General features: G+C 70.8%; 1 protein-coding gene across 2 annotated transcripts in view; it reads right to left on the bottom strand.

The window, feature by feature from the left end:
- ATP2B3 (ATPase plasma membrane Ca2+ transporting 3) overlaps window positions 1–16,034 on the bottom strand; it is a 78,040-nt gene extending 62,006 nt beyond the window's left edge. Inside the window, exon 1 of one of the 2 annotated variants that reach the window (XM_089770262.1) lies at window positions 15,852–16,034. The gene's annotated coding sequence lies outside the window, so the exon portion shown is untranslated. The remainder of the gene's footprint in view (window positions 1–15,851) is intronic. The other variant, XM_089770263.1, reaches the window with a different exon arrangement.
- Between the last annotated feature and the right edge of the window lie 236 nt (window positions 16,035–16,270).

Raw genomic sequence — 16,270 nt, 5'->3', positions numbered from 1 at the left:
CACTCACTCCCCCGACACTCCCTTCCCGTATCCATCTGCGCCCGCCTTCCCCCACCCCCAGCGCCCAACTCCCCCTTCCCTCCCCCCGCTACCCCCCAGCGCCCGACAACCCCCTTCCCTGCCCCCTCTGCCCCCCAGCGCCCGACACCCCCCTTCCCTGCGGCCCTACGCACTCACTCCCCCGACACTCCCTTCCCGTATCCATCTGCGCCCGCCTTCCCCCACCCCCAGCGCCCGACTCCCCCTTCCCTGCCCCCTCTGCCGCCCAGCGCCCGACAACCCCCTTCCCTGCGGCCCTACGCACTCACTCCCCCGACACTCCCTTCCCATATCCATCTGAGCCCGCCTTCCCCCACCCCCAGCGCCCGACACACCCCTTCCCTGCCCCCGCTACCCCCCAGCGCCCGACAACCCCCTTCCCTGCCCCCTCTGCCCCCCAGCGCCCGACTCCCCCCTTCCCTGCCCCCTCTGCCCCCCAGCGCCCGACACCCCCCTTCCCTGCGGCCCTACGCACTCACTCCCCCGACACTCCCTTCCCATATCCATCTGCGCCCGCCTTCCCCCACCCCCAGCGCCCGACTCCCCCTTCCCTGCCCCCGCTACGCCCCAGCGCCCGACAACCCCCTTCCCTGCCCCCTCTGCCCCCCAGCGCCCGACTCCCCCCTTCCCTGCCCCCTCTGCCCCCCAGCGCCCGACACCCCCCTTCCCTGCGGCCCTACGCACTCACTCCCCCGACACTCCCTTCCCGTATCCATCTGCGCCCGCCTTCCCCCACCCCCAGCGCCCGACTCCCCCTTCCCTGCCCCCTCTGCCCCCCAGCGCCCGACAACCCCCTTCCCTGCGGCCCTACGCACTCACTCCCCCGACACTCCCTTCCCGTATCCATCTGCGCCCGCCTTCCCCCACCCCCAGCGCCCGACTCCCCCTTCCCTGCCCCCTCTGCCCCCCAGCGCCCGACTCCCCCCTTCCCTGCCCCCTCTGTCCCCCAGCGCCCGACACCCCCCTTCCCTGCGGCCCTACGCACTCACTCCCCTGACACTCCCTTCCCGTATCCGTCTGCGCCCGCCTTCCTCCCCCCCCAGCGCCCGACGCCCCCTTCCCTGCTCTCTCTGCACCCCAGCGCCCGACTCCCCCCTTCCCTGCCCCCTCTGCCCCCCAGCCCCCGACACCCCCCTTCCCTGCAGCCCTACGCACTCACTCCCCCGACACTCCATTCCCGTATCCGTCTGCGCCCCCCTTCGTCCCCCCCCAGCGCCCGACTCCCCCCTTCCCTGCTCTCTCTGCCCCCCAGCGCCCGACACCCCCTTCCCTGCGGCCCTACGCACTCACTCCCCCGACACTCCCTTCCCGTATCCATCTGCGCCCGCCTTCCCCCACCCCCAGCGCCCGACTCCCCCTTCCCTGCCCCCTCTGCCCCCCAGCGCCCGACACCCCCCCTTCCCTGCGGCCCTACGCACTCACTCCCCCGACACTCCCTTTCCGTATCCATCTGCGCCCGCCTTCCCCCACCCCCAGCGCCCGACTCCCCCTTCCCTGCCCCCTCTGCCCCCCAGCGCCCGACACCCCCTTCCCTGCGGCCCTACGCACTCACTCCCCCGACACTCCCTTCCCGTATCCATCTGCGCCCGCCTTCCCCCACCCCCAGCGCCCGACTCCCCCTTCCCTGCCCCCGCTACCCTCCAGCGCTCGACAACCCCTTCCCTGCCCCCTCTGCCCCCCAGCGCCCGACTCCCCCCTTCCCTGCCCCCTCTGCCCCCCAGCGCCCGACAACCCCCTTCCCTGCGGCCCTACGCACTCACTCCCCCGACACTCCCTTCCCGTATCTGTCTGCGCCCGCCTTCGTCCCCCCCAGCGCCCGACTCCCCCCTTCCCTGCCCCCTCTGCCCCACAGCGCCCGACTCCCCCCTTCCCTGCCCCCTCTGCCCCCCAGCGCCCGACACCCCCCTTCCCTGCGGCCCTACGCACTCACTCCCCCGACACTCCCTTCCCGTATCCGTCTGCGCCCGCCTTCGTCCCCCCCCAGCGCCCCGACTCCCCCCTTCCCTGCCCCCTCTGCCCCCCAGCGCCCGACTCCCCCCTTCCCTGCCCCCTCTGCCCCCCAGCGCCTGACACCCCCCTTCCCTGCGTCCCTACGCACTCACTCCCCCGACACTCCCTTCCCGTATCCGTCTGCGCCCGCCTTCGTCCCCCCCCAGCGCTGACTCCCCACTTCCCTGCCCCCTCTGCCCCCCAGCGCCCGACTCCCCCCTTCCCTGCCCCCTCTGCCCCCCAGCGCCCGACACCCCCCTTCCCTGCGGCCCTACGCACTCACTCCCCCAACACTCCCTTCCCGTATCCATCTGCGCCCGCCTTCGTCCCCCCCAGTGCCCGACTCCCTCCTTCCCTGCCCCCTCTGCCCCCCAGCGCCCGACTCCCCGCTTCCCTGCCCCCTCTGCCCCCCAGCGCCCGACACCCCCCTTCCCTGCGGCCCTACGCACTCACTCCCCCGACACTCCCTTCCCGTATCCGTCTGCGCCCGCCTTCGTCCCCCCCCAGCGCCCGACTCCCCCCTTCCCTGCCCCCTCTGCCCCCCAGTGCCCGACTCCCCCTTCCCTGCGGCCCTAGGCACTCACTCCCCCGACACTCCCTTCCCGTATCCGTCTGCGCCCCCTTCGTCCCCCCCCAGTGCCCGACTCCCTCCTTCCCTGCCCCCTCTGCCCCCCAGCGCCCGACTCCCCCCTTCCCTGCCCCCTCTGCCCCCCAGCGCCCGACACCCCCCTTCCCTGCGGCCCTACGCACTCACTCCCCCGACACTCCCTTCCCGTATCCGTCTGCGCCCGCCTTCCTCCCCCCCCCAGTGCCTGACTCCCCCCTTCCCTGCCCCCTCTGCCCCCCAGCGCCCGACACCCCCCTTCCCTGCGGCCCTACGCACTCACTCCCCCGACACTCCCTTCCCGTATCCGTCTGCGCCCGCCTTCCTCCCCCCCCAGCGCCCGACTCCCCCTTCCCTGCCCCCTCTGCCCCCCAGCGCTCGACACCCCCCTTCCCTGCACCCCTACGCACTCACTCCCCCGACACTCCCTTCCCGTATCAGTCTGCGCCCCCCTTCGTCCCCCCCAGCGCCCGACTCCCCCCTTCCCTGCCCCCTCTGCCCCCCAGCGCCCGACTCCCCCCTTCCCTGCCCCCTCTGCACCCCAGCGCCCGACACCCCCTTCCCTGCGGCCCTACGCACTCACTCCCCCGACACTCCCTTACCTTATCCTCTGCGCCCGCCTTCGTCCCCCCCAGCGCCCGACACCCCCCTTCTCTGCCCCCTCTGCCCCCCAGCGCCCGACTCCCCCCTTCCCTGCCCCCTCTGCCCCCCAGTGCCCGACAACCCCCTTCTCTGCTCCCTCTGCCCCCCAGTGCCCGACTCCCCCCTTCCCTGCCCCCTCTGCCCCCCAGCGCCCGATACCCCCCTTCCCTGCGGCCCTACGCACTCACTCCCCTGACACTCCCTTCCCGTATCCGTCTGCGCCCGCCTTCCTCCCCCCACAGCGCCCGACTCCCCCCTTCTCTGCCCCCTCTGCCCCCCAGCGCCCGACTCCCCCTTCCCTGCCCCCTCTGCTCCCCAGCGCCCGACAACCCCCTTTCCTTGCGGCCCTACGCACTCACTCCTCCGACACTCCATTCCCGTGTCCGTCTGCGCCCCCCTTCGTCCCCCCCCAGCGCCCGACTCCCCCCTTCCCTGCTCTCTCTGCCCCCCAGCGCCCGACTCCCCCCTTCCCTGCTCTCTCTGCCCCCCAGCGCCTGACACCCCCCTTCCCTGCGGCCCTACGCACTCACTCCCCTGACACTCCCTTCCCGTATCCGTCTGCGCCCCCCTTCGTCCCCCCAGCGCCCGACTCCCCCTTCCCTGCCCCCTCTGCCCCCCAGCGCCCGACTCCCCCCTTCCCTGCCCCCTCTGCCTCCCAGCACCCGACTCCCCCCTTCCCTGCCCCCTCTGCCCCCCAGCGCCCGACACCCACTTCCCTGCCCCCTCTGCCCCCCAGCGCCCGACTCCCCCCTTCCCTGCCCCCCTCTGCCCCCCCAGCGCCGACACCCACTTCCCCTGCCCCCTCTGCCCCCCAGCGCCCGACTTCCCCTTCCCTGCCCCCTCTGCCCCCCCAGCGCCCAACTCCCCCCTTCCTGCCCCCCTCGCCCCCCCAGTGCCCGACACCCCCCTTCCTTGCGGCCCTACGCACTCACTCCTCCGACACTCCATTCCCGTGTCCGTCTGCGCCCCCCTTCGTCCCCCCCCAGCGCCCGACTCCCCCTTCCCTGCTCTCTCTGCCCCCCAGCGCCCGACTCCCCCCTTCCCTGCTCTCTCTGCCCCCCAGCGCCTGACACCCCCCTTCCCTGCGGCCCTACGCACTCACTCCCCTGACACTCCCTTCCCGTATCCGTCTGCGCCCCCCTTCGTCCCCCCAGCGCCCGACTCCCCCCTTCCCTGCCCCCTCTGCCCCCCAGCGCCCGACTCCCCCTTCCCTGCCCCCTCTGCCTCCCAGCACCCGACTCCCCCCTCCCTGCCCCCTCTGCCCCCCCAGCGCCCGACACCCACTTCCCTGCCCCCTCTGCCCCCCAGCGCCCGACTCCCCCTTCCCTGCCCCCCTCTGCCCCCCCAGCGCCCGACACCCACTTCCCTGCCCCCTCTGCCCCCCAGCGCCCGACTTCCCCTTCCCTGCCCCCTCTGCCCCCCCAGCGCCCAACTCCCCCCTTCCCTGCCCCCCTCTGCCCCCCCAGTGCCCGACACCCCCCTTCCCTGCCCCCGCTGCCCCCCAGCGCCCGACTCCCCCCTTCCCTGCCCCCTCTGCCCCCCCAGCGCCCGACTCCCCCCTTCCCTGCCCCCTCTGCCCCCCCAGCGCCCAACTCCCCCCTTCCCTGCCCCCTCTGCCCCCCAGCGCCCGACTCCCCCCTTCCCTGCCCCCTCTGCCCCCCAGCGCCCGACTCCCCCTTCCCTGCCCCCTCTGCCTCCCAGCGCCCGACTCCCCCCTTCCCTGCCCCCTCTGCCCCCCAGCGCCCGACTCCCCCTTCCCTGCCCCCTCTGCCCCCCAGCGCCCGACTCCCCCCTTCCCTGCCCCCTCTGCTTCCGCAGTGCCCGACACCCCCCTTCCCTGCCCCCTCTGCCCCCCAGCGCCCGACTCCCCCCTTCCCTGCCCCCTCTGCCCCCCAGCGCCCGACTCCCCCCTTCCCTGCCCCCTCTGCCCCCCAGCGCCCGACTCCCCCCTTCCCTGCCCCCTCTGCCCCCCCAGCGCCCGACACCCCCCTTCCCTGCCCCCTCTGCCCCCCAGCGCCCGACTCCCCCCTTCCCTGCCCCCTCTGCCCCCCAGCGCCCGACTCCCCCCTTCCCTGCCCCCTCTGCCCCCCAGCGCCCGACTCCCCCTTCCCTGCCCCCTCTGCCCCCCAGCGCCCGACACCCCCTTCCCTGCCCCCTCTGCCCCCCAGCGCCCGACTCCCCCCTTCCCTGCCCCCTCTGCCCCCCCAGCGCCCGACACCCCCTTCCCTGCCCCCTCTGCCCCCCAGCGCCCGACTCCACCCTTCCCTGCCCCCTCTGCCCCCCAGCGCCCGACACCCCCCTTCCCTGCCCCCTCTGCCCCCCCAGCGCCCGACTCCCCCTTCCCTGCCTCCTCTGCCCCCCAGCACCCGACACCCCCCTTTCCTGTGCCCCGCTGCCCCCCAGCGCCCGACTCCCCCCTTCCCTGCCCCCTCTGCCCCCCCAGCGCCCGACACCCCCCTTTCCTGTGCCCTGCTGCCCCCCCAGCGCCCGACTCCCCCCTTCCCTGCCCCCTCTGCCCCCCCAGCGCCCGACACCCCCTTCCCTGCCCCCTCTGCACCCCAGCGCCCGACACCCCCCTTCCCTGCGGCCCTACGCACTCACTCCCCCGACACTCCCTTACCTTATCCCTCTGCGCCCGCCTTCGTCCCCCCCCAGCGCCCGACACCCCCCTTCTCTGCCCCCTCTGCCCCCCAGCGCCCGACTCCCCCCTTCCCTGCCCCCTCTGCCCCCCAGTGCCCGACAACCCCCTTCTCTGCTCCCTCTGCCCCCCAGTGCCCGACTCCCCCCTTCCCTGCCCCCTCTGCCCCCCAGCGCCCGATACCCCCCTTCCCTGCGGCCCTACGCACTCACTCCCCTGACACTCCCTTCCCGTATCCGTCTGCGCCCGCCTTCCTCCCCCCACAGCGCCCGACTCCCCCCTTCTCTGCCCCCTCTGCCCCCCAGCGCCCGACTCCCCCCTTCCCTGCCCCCTCTGCTCCCCAGCGCCCGACAACCCCCTTTCCTTGCGGCCCTACGCACTCACTCCTCCGACACTCCATTCCCGTGTCCGTCTGCGCCCCCCTTCGTCCCCCCCCAGCGCCCGACTCCCCCCTTCCCTGCTCTCTCTGCCCCCCAGCGCCCGACTCCCCCCTTCCCTGCTCTCTCTGCCCCCCAGCGCCTGACACCCCCCTTCCCTGCGGCCCTACGCACTCACTCCCCTGACACTCCCTTCCCGTATCCGTCTGCGCCCCCCTTCGTCCCCCCAGCGCCCGACTCCCCCCTTCCCTGCCCCCTCTGCCCCCCAGCGCCCGACTCCCCGCTTCCCTGCCCCCTCTGCCTCCCAGCACCCGACTCCCCCCTTCCCTGCCCCCTCTGCCCCCCCAGCGCCCGACACCCACTTCCCTGCCCCCTCTGCCCCCCAGCGCCCGACTCCCCCCTTCCCTGCCCCCCTCTGCCCCCCCAGCGCCCGACACCCACTTCCCTGCCCCCTCTGCCCCCCAGCGCCCGACTTCCCCTTCCCTGCCCCCTCTGCCCCCCCAGCGCCCAACTCCCCCCTTCCCTGCCCCCCTCTGCCCCCCCAGTGCCCGACACCCCCCTTCCCTGCCCCCGCTGCCCCCCAGCGCCCGACTCCCCCCTTCCCTGCCCCCTCTGCCCCCCCAGCGCCCGACTCCCCCCTTCCCTGCCCCCTCTGCCTCCCAGCGCCCGACTCCCCCCTTCCCTGCCCCCTCTGCCCCCCAGCGCCCGACTCCCCCCTTCCCTGCCCCCTCTGCCTCCCAGCGCCCGACTCCCCCTTCCCTGCCCCCTCTGCCCCCCCAGCGCCCGACTCCCCCTTCCCTGCCCCCTCTGCCCCCCCAGCGCCCGACTCCCCCCTTCCCTGCCCCCTCTGCTTCCGCAGTGCCCGACACCCCCCTTCCCTGCCCCCTCTGCCCCCCAGCGCCCGACTCCCCCTTCTCTGCCCCCTCTGCCCCCCAGCGCCCGACTCCCCCCTTCCCTGCCCCCTCTGCTCCCCAGCGCCCGACAACCCCCTTTCCTTGCGGCCCTACGCACTCACTCCTCCGACACTCCATTCCCGTGTCCGTCTGCGCCCCCCTTCGTCCCCCCCCAGCGCCCGACTCCCCCCTTCCCTGCTCTCTCTGCCCCCCAGCGCCCGACTCCCCCCTTCCCTGCTCTCTCTGCCCCCCAGCGCCTGACACCCCCCTTCCCTGCGGCCCTACGCACTCACTCCCCTGACACTCCCTTCCCGTATCCGTCTGCGCCCCCCTTCGTCCCCCCCAGCGCCCGACTCCCCCCTTCCCTGCCCCCTCTGCCCCCCAGCGCCCGACTCCCCCCTTCCCTGCCCCCTCTGCCTCCCAGCACCCGACTCCCCCCTTCCCTGCCCCCTCTGCCCCCCCAGCGCCCGACACCCACTTCCCTGCCCCCTCTGCCCCCCAGCGCCCGACTCCCCCCTTCCCTGCCCCCTCTGCCCCCCCAGCGCCCGACTCCCCCCTTCCCTGCCCCCTCTGCCTCCCAGCGCCCGACTCCCCCCTTCCCTGCCCCCTCTGCCCCCCAGCGCCCGACTCCCCCCTTCCCTGCCCCCTCTGCCTCCCAGCGCCCGACTCCCCCCTTCCCTGCCCCCTCTGCCCCCCCAGCGCCCGACTCCCCCCTTCCCTGCCCCCTCTGCCCCCCCAGCGCCCGACTCCCCCCTTCCCTGCCCCCTCTGCTTCCGCAGTGCCCGACACCCCCCTTCCCTGCCCCCTCTGCCCCCCAGCGCCCGACTCCCCCCTTCCCTGCCCCCTCTGCCCCCCAGCGCCCGACACCCCCCTTCCCTGCCCCCTCTGCCCCCCAGCGCCCGACTCCCCCCTTCCCTGCCCCCTCTGCCCCCCAGCGCCCGACTCCCCCCTTCCCTGCCCCCTCTGCCCCCCAGCGCCCGACACCCCCCTTCCCTGCCCCCTCTGCCCCCCAGCGCCCGACTCCCCCCTTCCCTGCCCCCTCTGCCCCCCCAGCGCCCGACACCCCCCTTCCCTGCCCCCTCTGCCCCCCAGCGCCCGACTCCCCCCTTCCCTGTGGCCCTACGCACTCACTCTCCCGACACTCCCTTCCCGTATCCGTCTGCGCCCGCCATTGTCCCCCCCCCAGCGCCCGACTCCCCCCTTCCCTGCCCCCTTTGCCCCCCCGGCACCTGACACCCACCCACCCTGCGCCCCACTGCCCCCCCTGCGCCTGAATCGACCACAAAACACTCCACTGACAGTTCACTTGTGCCTCCGGCATCCCCCCACCCATCTTCCCGTCCCTCCGCCCGTCCCTCCGCCCGTCTTCCTGTCCCTCCGCCCGTCCCTCCGCCCTTCTTCCCGTCCCTCCGCCCGTCCCTCCGCCCGTCTGCCCGTCCCTCCGCCCGTCCCTCCGCCCGTCTTCCCGTCCCTCCGCCCGTCTTCCCGTCCCTCCGCCCATCCCTCCGCCCGTCTTCCCGTCCCTCCGCCCGTCCCTCCGCCCGCCCGTCTTCCCGTCCCTCCGCCCGTCCCTCCGCCCGTCTTCCCTTCCCTCCGCCCGTCCCTCCACCTGTCTCCCCGTCCCTCCGCCCGTCCCTCCGCCCGTCTTCCCGTCCCTCCGCCCATCCCTCCGCCCGTCTTCCCGTCCCTCCCCCCATCCCTCCGCCCGTCTGCCCATCCCTCCGCCCGTCTTCCCGTCCCTCCCCCCATCCCTCCGCCCGTCTGCCCGTCCCTCCGCCCGTCTTCCCGTCCCTCCGCCCATCCCTCCGCCCGTCTGCCCGTCCCTCCGCCCGTCCCTCCGCCCGTCCCTCCGCCCGTCTGCCCGTCCCCCCGCTCGTCTTCCCGTCCCTCCCCCCATCCCTCCGCCCGTCTGCCCGTCTTCCCGTCCCCTCGCCGTCTTCCCGTCCCTCCGCCCGTCCCTCCGCCCGTCTTCCCGTCCCTCCGCCCATCCCTCCGCCCGTCTGCCCATCCCTCCGCCCGTCTTCCCGTCCCTCCCCCCATCCCTCCGCCCGTCTTCCCGTCCCCTGCCCGTCTTCCCGTCCCTCCGCCCATCCCTCCGCCCGTCTGCCCATCCCTCCGCCCATCTGCCCGTCCCTCCGTCCATCCCTCCGCCCGTCTGCCCATCCCTCCGCCCATCCCTCCGCCCGTCTGCCCGTCCCTCCACCCATCTGCCCGTCCCTCCGCCCATCCCTCCGCCCGTCTGCCCATCCCTCCGCCCATCCCTCCGCCCGTCTGCCCGTCCCCCCACCCATCTGCCCGTCCCTCCGCCCATCCCTCCGCCCGTCTGCCCGTCTCTCCGCCCGTCTGCCCGTCCCTCCGCCCGTCTGCCCGTCTTCCCGTCCCTCCGCCCGTCTGCCCGTCTTCCCGTCCCTCCGCCCGTCTGCCCGTCTTCCCGTCCCTCCGCCCATCCCTCCACCCGTCTGCCCATCCCCCTGGCCGTCTGCCCGTCCTCCCGCCCGTCTGCCCGTCTTCCCGTCCCTCCGCCCGTCCCTCCTCCCGTCCCTCTGCCCATCTGTCCATCCCTCTGCCCCGTTCCTCCACCCGTTTGTCCATCCCTCCCTCCGTCCCTCCGCCCGTCTGTCCGTCACTCCGCCTGTCCCTCAGTCCATCCGTACATCCCTCCCTCCATCCATCCGTCCCTCCCTCCATTCCTCTCTCCCTCCGTCCAACTGTCCCTCCACTTGTCCCTCCATCCTTCCGTCCGTCCCTCTGTCGATCCGTCCATCCCTCCGCCCATCCTTCCCTCCGCCCGTACCTCCATCCGTCCATCCACCCCCCTATCCCCATCCATGCACCCATCTACCCAAGTACCCCATCCGTCCATCCATCCACCCCCGTACCTCGATCCGTCGACCCACCCATCCACCCTCCGAACCTTTATCCATCCACCCCTTCTATCTTCATGCACCTATCCACCCCCACACCTCCATCCATTAACCCATTCACACCCATACTGGAATCCATCCATCCACCCACTCCCTGTACCTCCACCCATCCACCCATCCAACCCCTGTACCCCCATTCACCCATCCACCCCGAACCTCCATCCATCAACGCCCTTTCCTCCATGCATCCATCCATCTATCCATCCCCCCGTACCTCCATCCATGCACTGATCCAAACCCTACACTACCATCCATCCACCTCCCTGTCCGTCCCCCCGTGCCTTCATCCATCCACCCCCTGTGCCTCCACCCATTGACCCATCTAGCCCCATACTTCTACCCAACACCCATTCATAGCCATACCTCCACCAGTCCACCCATCCACCCCCGTACCTCCACCCATCCATCCACCCCATTCCCTCCGTGCATCCATGCATCCACCCATCCACCCCCGTACCTCCACCCATCCATCCACCTCATTCCCTCCGTGCATCCATGCATCCACCCATCTACCCCCGTACCTCCATCCATCCACTCCCATACCTCCATCCATCCACTCCCGTACCTCCATCCATCCACTCCCATACCTCCATCCATCCACTCCCGTAACTCCATCCATCCACTCATTCACCCCCGTACCTCCATCCTCCCCCGTTCCTCCATCCATTCACCCCATACCTCCATCCATCCACTCCCGTAACTCCATCCATCCACTCCCATACCTCCATCCATCCACTCCCGTACCTCCATCCATCCACTCCCATACCTCCATCCATCCACCCCCGTAACTCCATCCATCCACTCATTCACCCCCGTACCTCCATCCTCCCCCGTTCCTCCATCCATCCACTCCCGTAACTCCATCCATCCACTCCCGTACCTCCATCCATCCACTCCCGTACCTCCATCCATCCACTCCCATACCTCCATCCATCCACTCCCATACCTCCATCCATCCACTCCCGTACCTCCATCCATCCACTCCCATACCTCCATCCATCCACTCCCGTACCTCCATCCATCCACTCCCGTAACTCCATCCATCCACCCCCGTACCTCCATCCATCCACTCCCGTACCTCCATCCATCCACTCATTCACCCCCGTACTTCCATCCTCCCCCGTTCCTCCATCCATTCACCCCATACCTCCATACATCCACCCATCCACCCCCTGTACCTCCATCCATCCACACAACCACCCAGCAGTACCTCCACCCATTACCCGCTGAACCCCCGTACCTCCATCCATCCACTCCCGTACCTCCATCCATCCACCCATTCACCCCATACCTCCATACATCTACCCATCTACCTCCATTCATCCACCCCCTGTACCTCCATCCATCACCCATCCACACTCATACCTGCATCCATCCATCCTTCCAACCCCCGTACCTCCATCCATCCACCCACCCACCCAACCCCACCACCACCGCCCATCCACCCAACGACCTACATCCATCCCTCCATACCCTAATCCATCCACCGATCCACCCATACCTCCATCCATCCCCCGTGCCTTCATCCATCCACCCCCGGTACCTCCACCCATCACCCATTGAACCCCCATACCGCCATCCATCCACCCTCCATTCCTCCAGCCATTCATCCCAGTACCTCCATCCATCCACCCATCTACCCCCATGCCCCCATCCATCACCCATCCACCCCCGTACCTCCACCCATCGACACATCAACACCCATACATACATCCATCACCCATCCACCCCCGTACCTCCATCCATCCACCCATCTACCCCCCGTACCCCCATCCATCACGTACCTCCATCCATCCACCCATCCACCCCCGTACCCCCATCCATCACCCATCCACCCCGTACCTCCATCCATCACCCATCCACCCCCGTACCTCCATCCATCCACCCATCCACCCCCGTACCTCCATCCATCACCCATCCACCCCGTACCTCCATCCATCCACCCATCCACCCCCGTACCTCCATCCATCCACCCATCTACCCCCCGTACCCCCATCCATCACCCATCCACCCCGTACCTCCATCCATCCACCCATCTACCCCCCGTACCCACATCCATCACCCATCCACCCCCTACCTCCATCCATCCACCCATCCACCCCCGTACCCCCATCCATCACCCATCCACCCCGTACCTCCATCCATCCACCCATCCACCCCCGTACCTCCATCCATCCACCCATCTACCCCCTGTACCCGCATCCATCACCCATCCACCCCGTACCTCCATCCATCACCCATCCACCCCCGTACCTCCATCCATCCACCCATCTACCCCCTGTACCCCCATCCATCCACCCATCTACCCCCCGTACCCACATCCATCACCCATCCACCCCCGTACCTGCATCCATCCACCCATCTAACCCCGTACCCACATCCATCACCCATCCACCCCGTACCTCCATCCATCCACCCATCCACCCCCGTACCTCCATCCATCACCCATCCACCCCGTACCTCCATCCACCCCCTGTACCTCTATCCAACCACCCACTCACCCCCCAAACCTCCACCCATCAACCATCCACCCCCTACATCACCATCCATCCACCCATCCACACCCGTACTTCCACAGATCCGCCCCCTGTACCTCCATCCATCCACACAGCCACCCACTGTGCCTCTGTCCATCCACCCATCCACCCCTTGTATCTCCATCCAACCCCAATCCACCCGCTATACCTCCATCCATCCACCCCCATATCTTCACCCATCCACCCCCTGTACCTCCATCCATCCAACCATGCACCCCCCTAGACCTCCATCCATCACCCACCCACCGCTGTACCTCCACCCATCCACCCCATCCACACCCTTTCCTCCGTGCATCCATCCATCCATCAATCCATCCACCACCTGTACCTCCATCCATCCACACAGCCACCCCCTGTACCTCCACCCACACACACCCCTGTACCTCCATCCATCCACACAGCCACCCCCTGTACCTGCACCCACACACACCCCTGTACCTCTATCCATCCAACCATCCACCCTTGTACCTTCACCCATCCACCCCCTGTACCTCCATCCATCCACACAGCCACCCCCTGTACCTCCACCCACACACACCCCTCTACCTCCATCCATCCAACCATCCACCCTTGTACCTTCACCCATCCACCCCCCCATACCTTCACCCATCCACCCCCTGTACCTCCATCCATCCACACAGCCACCCCCTGTACCTCCACCCACACACACCCCTGTACCTCCATCCATCCACACAGCCACCCCCTGTACCTCCACCCACACATACCCCTGTACCTCCATCCATCCAACCATCCACCCTTGTACCTTCACCCATCCACCCCCCATACCTTCACCCATCCACCCTTGTACCTTCACCCATCCACCCCTTTTACTTCCATCCGTCCACCCATCGACCCCTCGTAGCTCCATCCATTCAAATATCCACTCTCCAGCCATCCACCCGTGCACGACCATACTTCCATCCATACACCCATCCATCCATTCTCCCCAGCAACCCCACACACTATCCATCTGTCCAATCATACAGCCCCTGCACTAGTGTACACCTCCAAACATCCATCTGTCCCCCCATCGGCCCACCCGTCACCTCCATCGCTCCCCCGCCTGCGCTCCCATCCGCCCATGGAATCGCCCCTATATCTCCAGCCCTCCATCTGCCCCATATACCCTGATCCCTCCATCCGCCCACCCGTCACCTCCATCGCTCCCCCGCCTGCGCTCCCATCCGCCCATGGAATCGCCCCTATATCTCCAGCCCTCCATCTGCCCCATATACCCTGATCCCTCCATCCGCCCACCCGTCACCTCCATCGCTCCCCCGCCTGCGCTCCCATCCGCCCATGGAATCGCCCCTATATCTCCAGCCCTCCATCTGCCCCATATACCCTGATCCCCCCATCGGCCCACCCGTCACCTCCATCGCTCCCCCGCCTGCGCTCCCATCCGCCCATGGAATCGCCCCTATATCTCCAGCCCTCCATCTGCCCCATATACCCTGATCCCTCCATCCGCCCACCCGTCACCTCCATCGCTCCCCCGCCTGCGCTCCCATCCGCCCATGGAATCGCCCCTATATCTCCAGCCCTCCATCTGCCCCATATACCCTGATCCCTCCATCCGCCCACCCGTCACCTCCATCGCTCCCCCGCCTGCGCTCCCATCCGCCCATGGAATCGCCCCTATATCTCCAGCCCTCCATCTGCCCCATATACCCTGATCCGTCCATCCGCCCACCCGTCACCTCCATCGCTCCCCCGCCTGCGCTCCCACCCACCCATGGAATCGCCCCTATATCTCCAGCCCTCCATCTGCCCATATACCCTGATCCCCCCATCGGCCCACCCGTCACCTCCATCGCTCCCCCGCCTGCGCTCCCATCCGCCCATGGAATCGCCCCTATATCTCCAGCCCTCCATCTGCCCCATATACCCTGATCCCCCCATCGGCCCACCCGTCACCTCCATCGCTCCCCCGCCTGCGCTCCCACCCACCCATGGAATCGCCCCTATATCTCCAGCCCTCCATCTGCCCCATATACCCTGATCCCCCCATCGGCCCACCCGTCACCTCCATCGCTCCCCCGCCTGCGCTCCCACCCACCCATGGAATCGCCCTGTATCTCCATCCACCCACCCTCTCCAGCCATTCATGTGCCCCACGTCCCCCAGGCCCCCCTCGCTGCCTTCCTTGCTCTGCGCCTCCTGGGTCTTTCCCGGCAGGACTCCTGCCCTCTGCCCGCTCTCCGCTTGCCCTGGGGTGTCAGCCTGAATCCAGCCCCCCACACTGCAGGGGCTTTTGTGCTGCAGCGAGCGGGACTGCTCCCCCCTTTCTCTGCACCCCCCCGGATCTTTGGCCCCTGACACGCCGAGGGCTGGTTCGCAGTTCTGGGCGCTGCGGGAGGGTGCGTGAAGGACCTCGCCGGGGGGGCCGGCTTGGGAGCTGGGGATCGCGGGGGGGGGGCCGGCTTGGGGGGCTGGGAATCATGGGGGGGGCCGGCTTGGGGAGCTGGGAATCGCGGGGGGGGGGCCGGCTTGGGGAGCTGGGAATCGCGGGGGGGGGGCCGGCTTGGGGAGCTGGGAATCGCGGGGGGGGGGCCGGCTTGGGGAGCTGGGAATCGCGGGGGGGGGGCCGGCTTGGGGAGCTGGGAATCGCGGGGGGGGCCGGCTTGGGGAGCTGGGAATCGCGGGGGGGGGGGCCGGCTTGGGGAGCTGGGAATCGCGGGGGGGGGGGGCCGGCTTGGGGAGCTGGGGATCGCGGGGGAGGGGCGGCTTGGGAGCTGGGGATCGCGGGGGGGGCCGGCTTGGGGAGCTGGGGATCGCGGGGGGGGGGCCGGCTTGGGGAGCTGGGAATCGCGGGGGGGGGGCGGCTTGGGAGCTGGGAATCGCGGGGGGGGCCGGCTTGGGGGCTGGGAATCGCGGGGGGGGCGGCTTGGGAGCTGGGAATCGCGGGGGGGGGGCCGGCTTGGGGAGCTGGGAATCGCGGGGGGGGGGGGGGAGGGGGCGGGGGGGGGGCCGGCTTGGGAGCTGGGGATCGCGGGGGGGGGGTTTCGATGCGACCTGCCGATCCGGGCAGCAAGGGATTTGTGCCCCCCCCCCCCCCCCGCGCTCTCCTGCAGCGTCTCCCCCTCCCGGGCGGCTCCGCAGTGACCAGCCCATCCCCCCGCCCCGCATCTCGGCCCGTCCCCGCAGCCCCATCCCGCGGGGGGGGCGCCCGGAGCCCCCCCGCCGACCCCGAGAGGCGGCTCCTCACCAGGCCATGCTGCAGCGCGGGGCGGGGGGGCTGCAGGCTCCGGTGCCCGCCTGGCTTCACACGCTGCATCGATGGGGCGGGCCGGCCCGGGGGGGCGGAGCAGGTGACAGCGGCAGCGGCGAAAGGAGCCGGCGGAGGCTTCCCCCTCGCTCCGCCCCGAGGCCCCCCCCGGACAGCGAGGGCAGGGCCCCCCCCAGGCACCGGCGCGGGGGGGGGGGGCAGGAAGGATGCTGAAGGGGGAAGGGTTGCAAAATAGCGACCCCTAGTGTCTGGCATTGACTCCCGCCTGGGACCCTGGGCACCCCCCCCCCCGCCTGGGACCCTGAGCAGCCCCCCCCGAGTCTGGGACCCTGGGCACCCCCCCCCCCGCCTGGGACCCCGGCACCCCCCCCCAGTCTGGGACCTTGGCCCCCCCCCGC

The sequence above is a fragment of the Pelodiscus sinensis genome, chromosome 18, assembly GCF_052426305.1.
Source record: "Pelodiscus sinensis isolate ZL-2025 chromosome 18, ASM5242630v1, whole genome shotgun sequence".
In the NCBI taxonomy this organism is placed as follows: domain Eukaryota; kingdom Metazoa; phylum Chordata; order Testudines; family Trionychidae; genus Pelodiscus; species Pelodiscus sinensis.
This window is presented reverse-complemented; position numbering and strand designations above follow the sequence as displayed.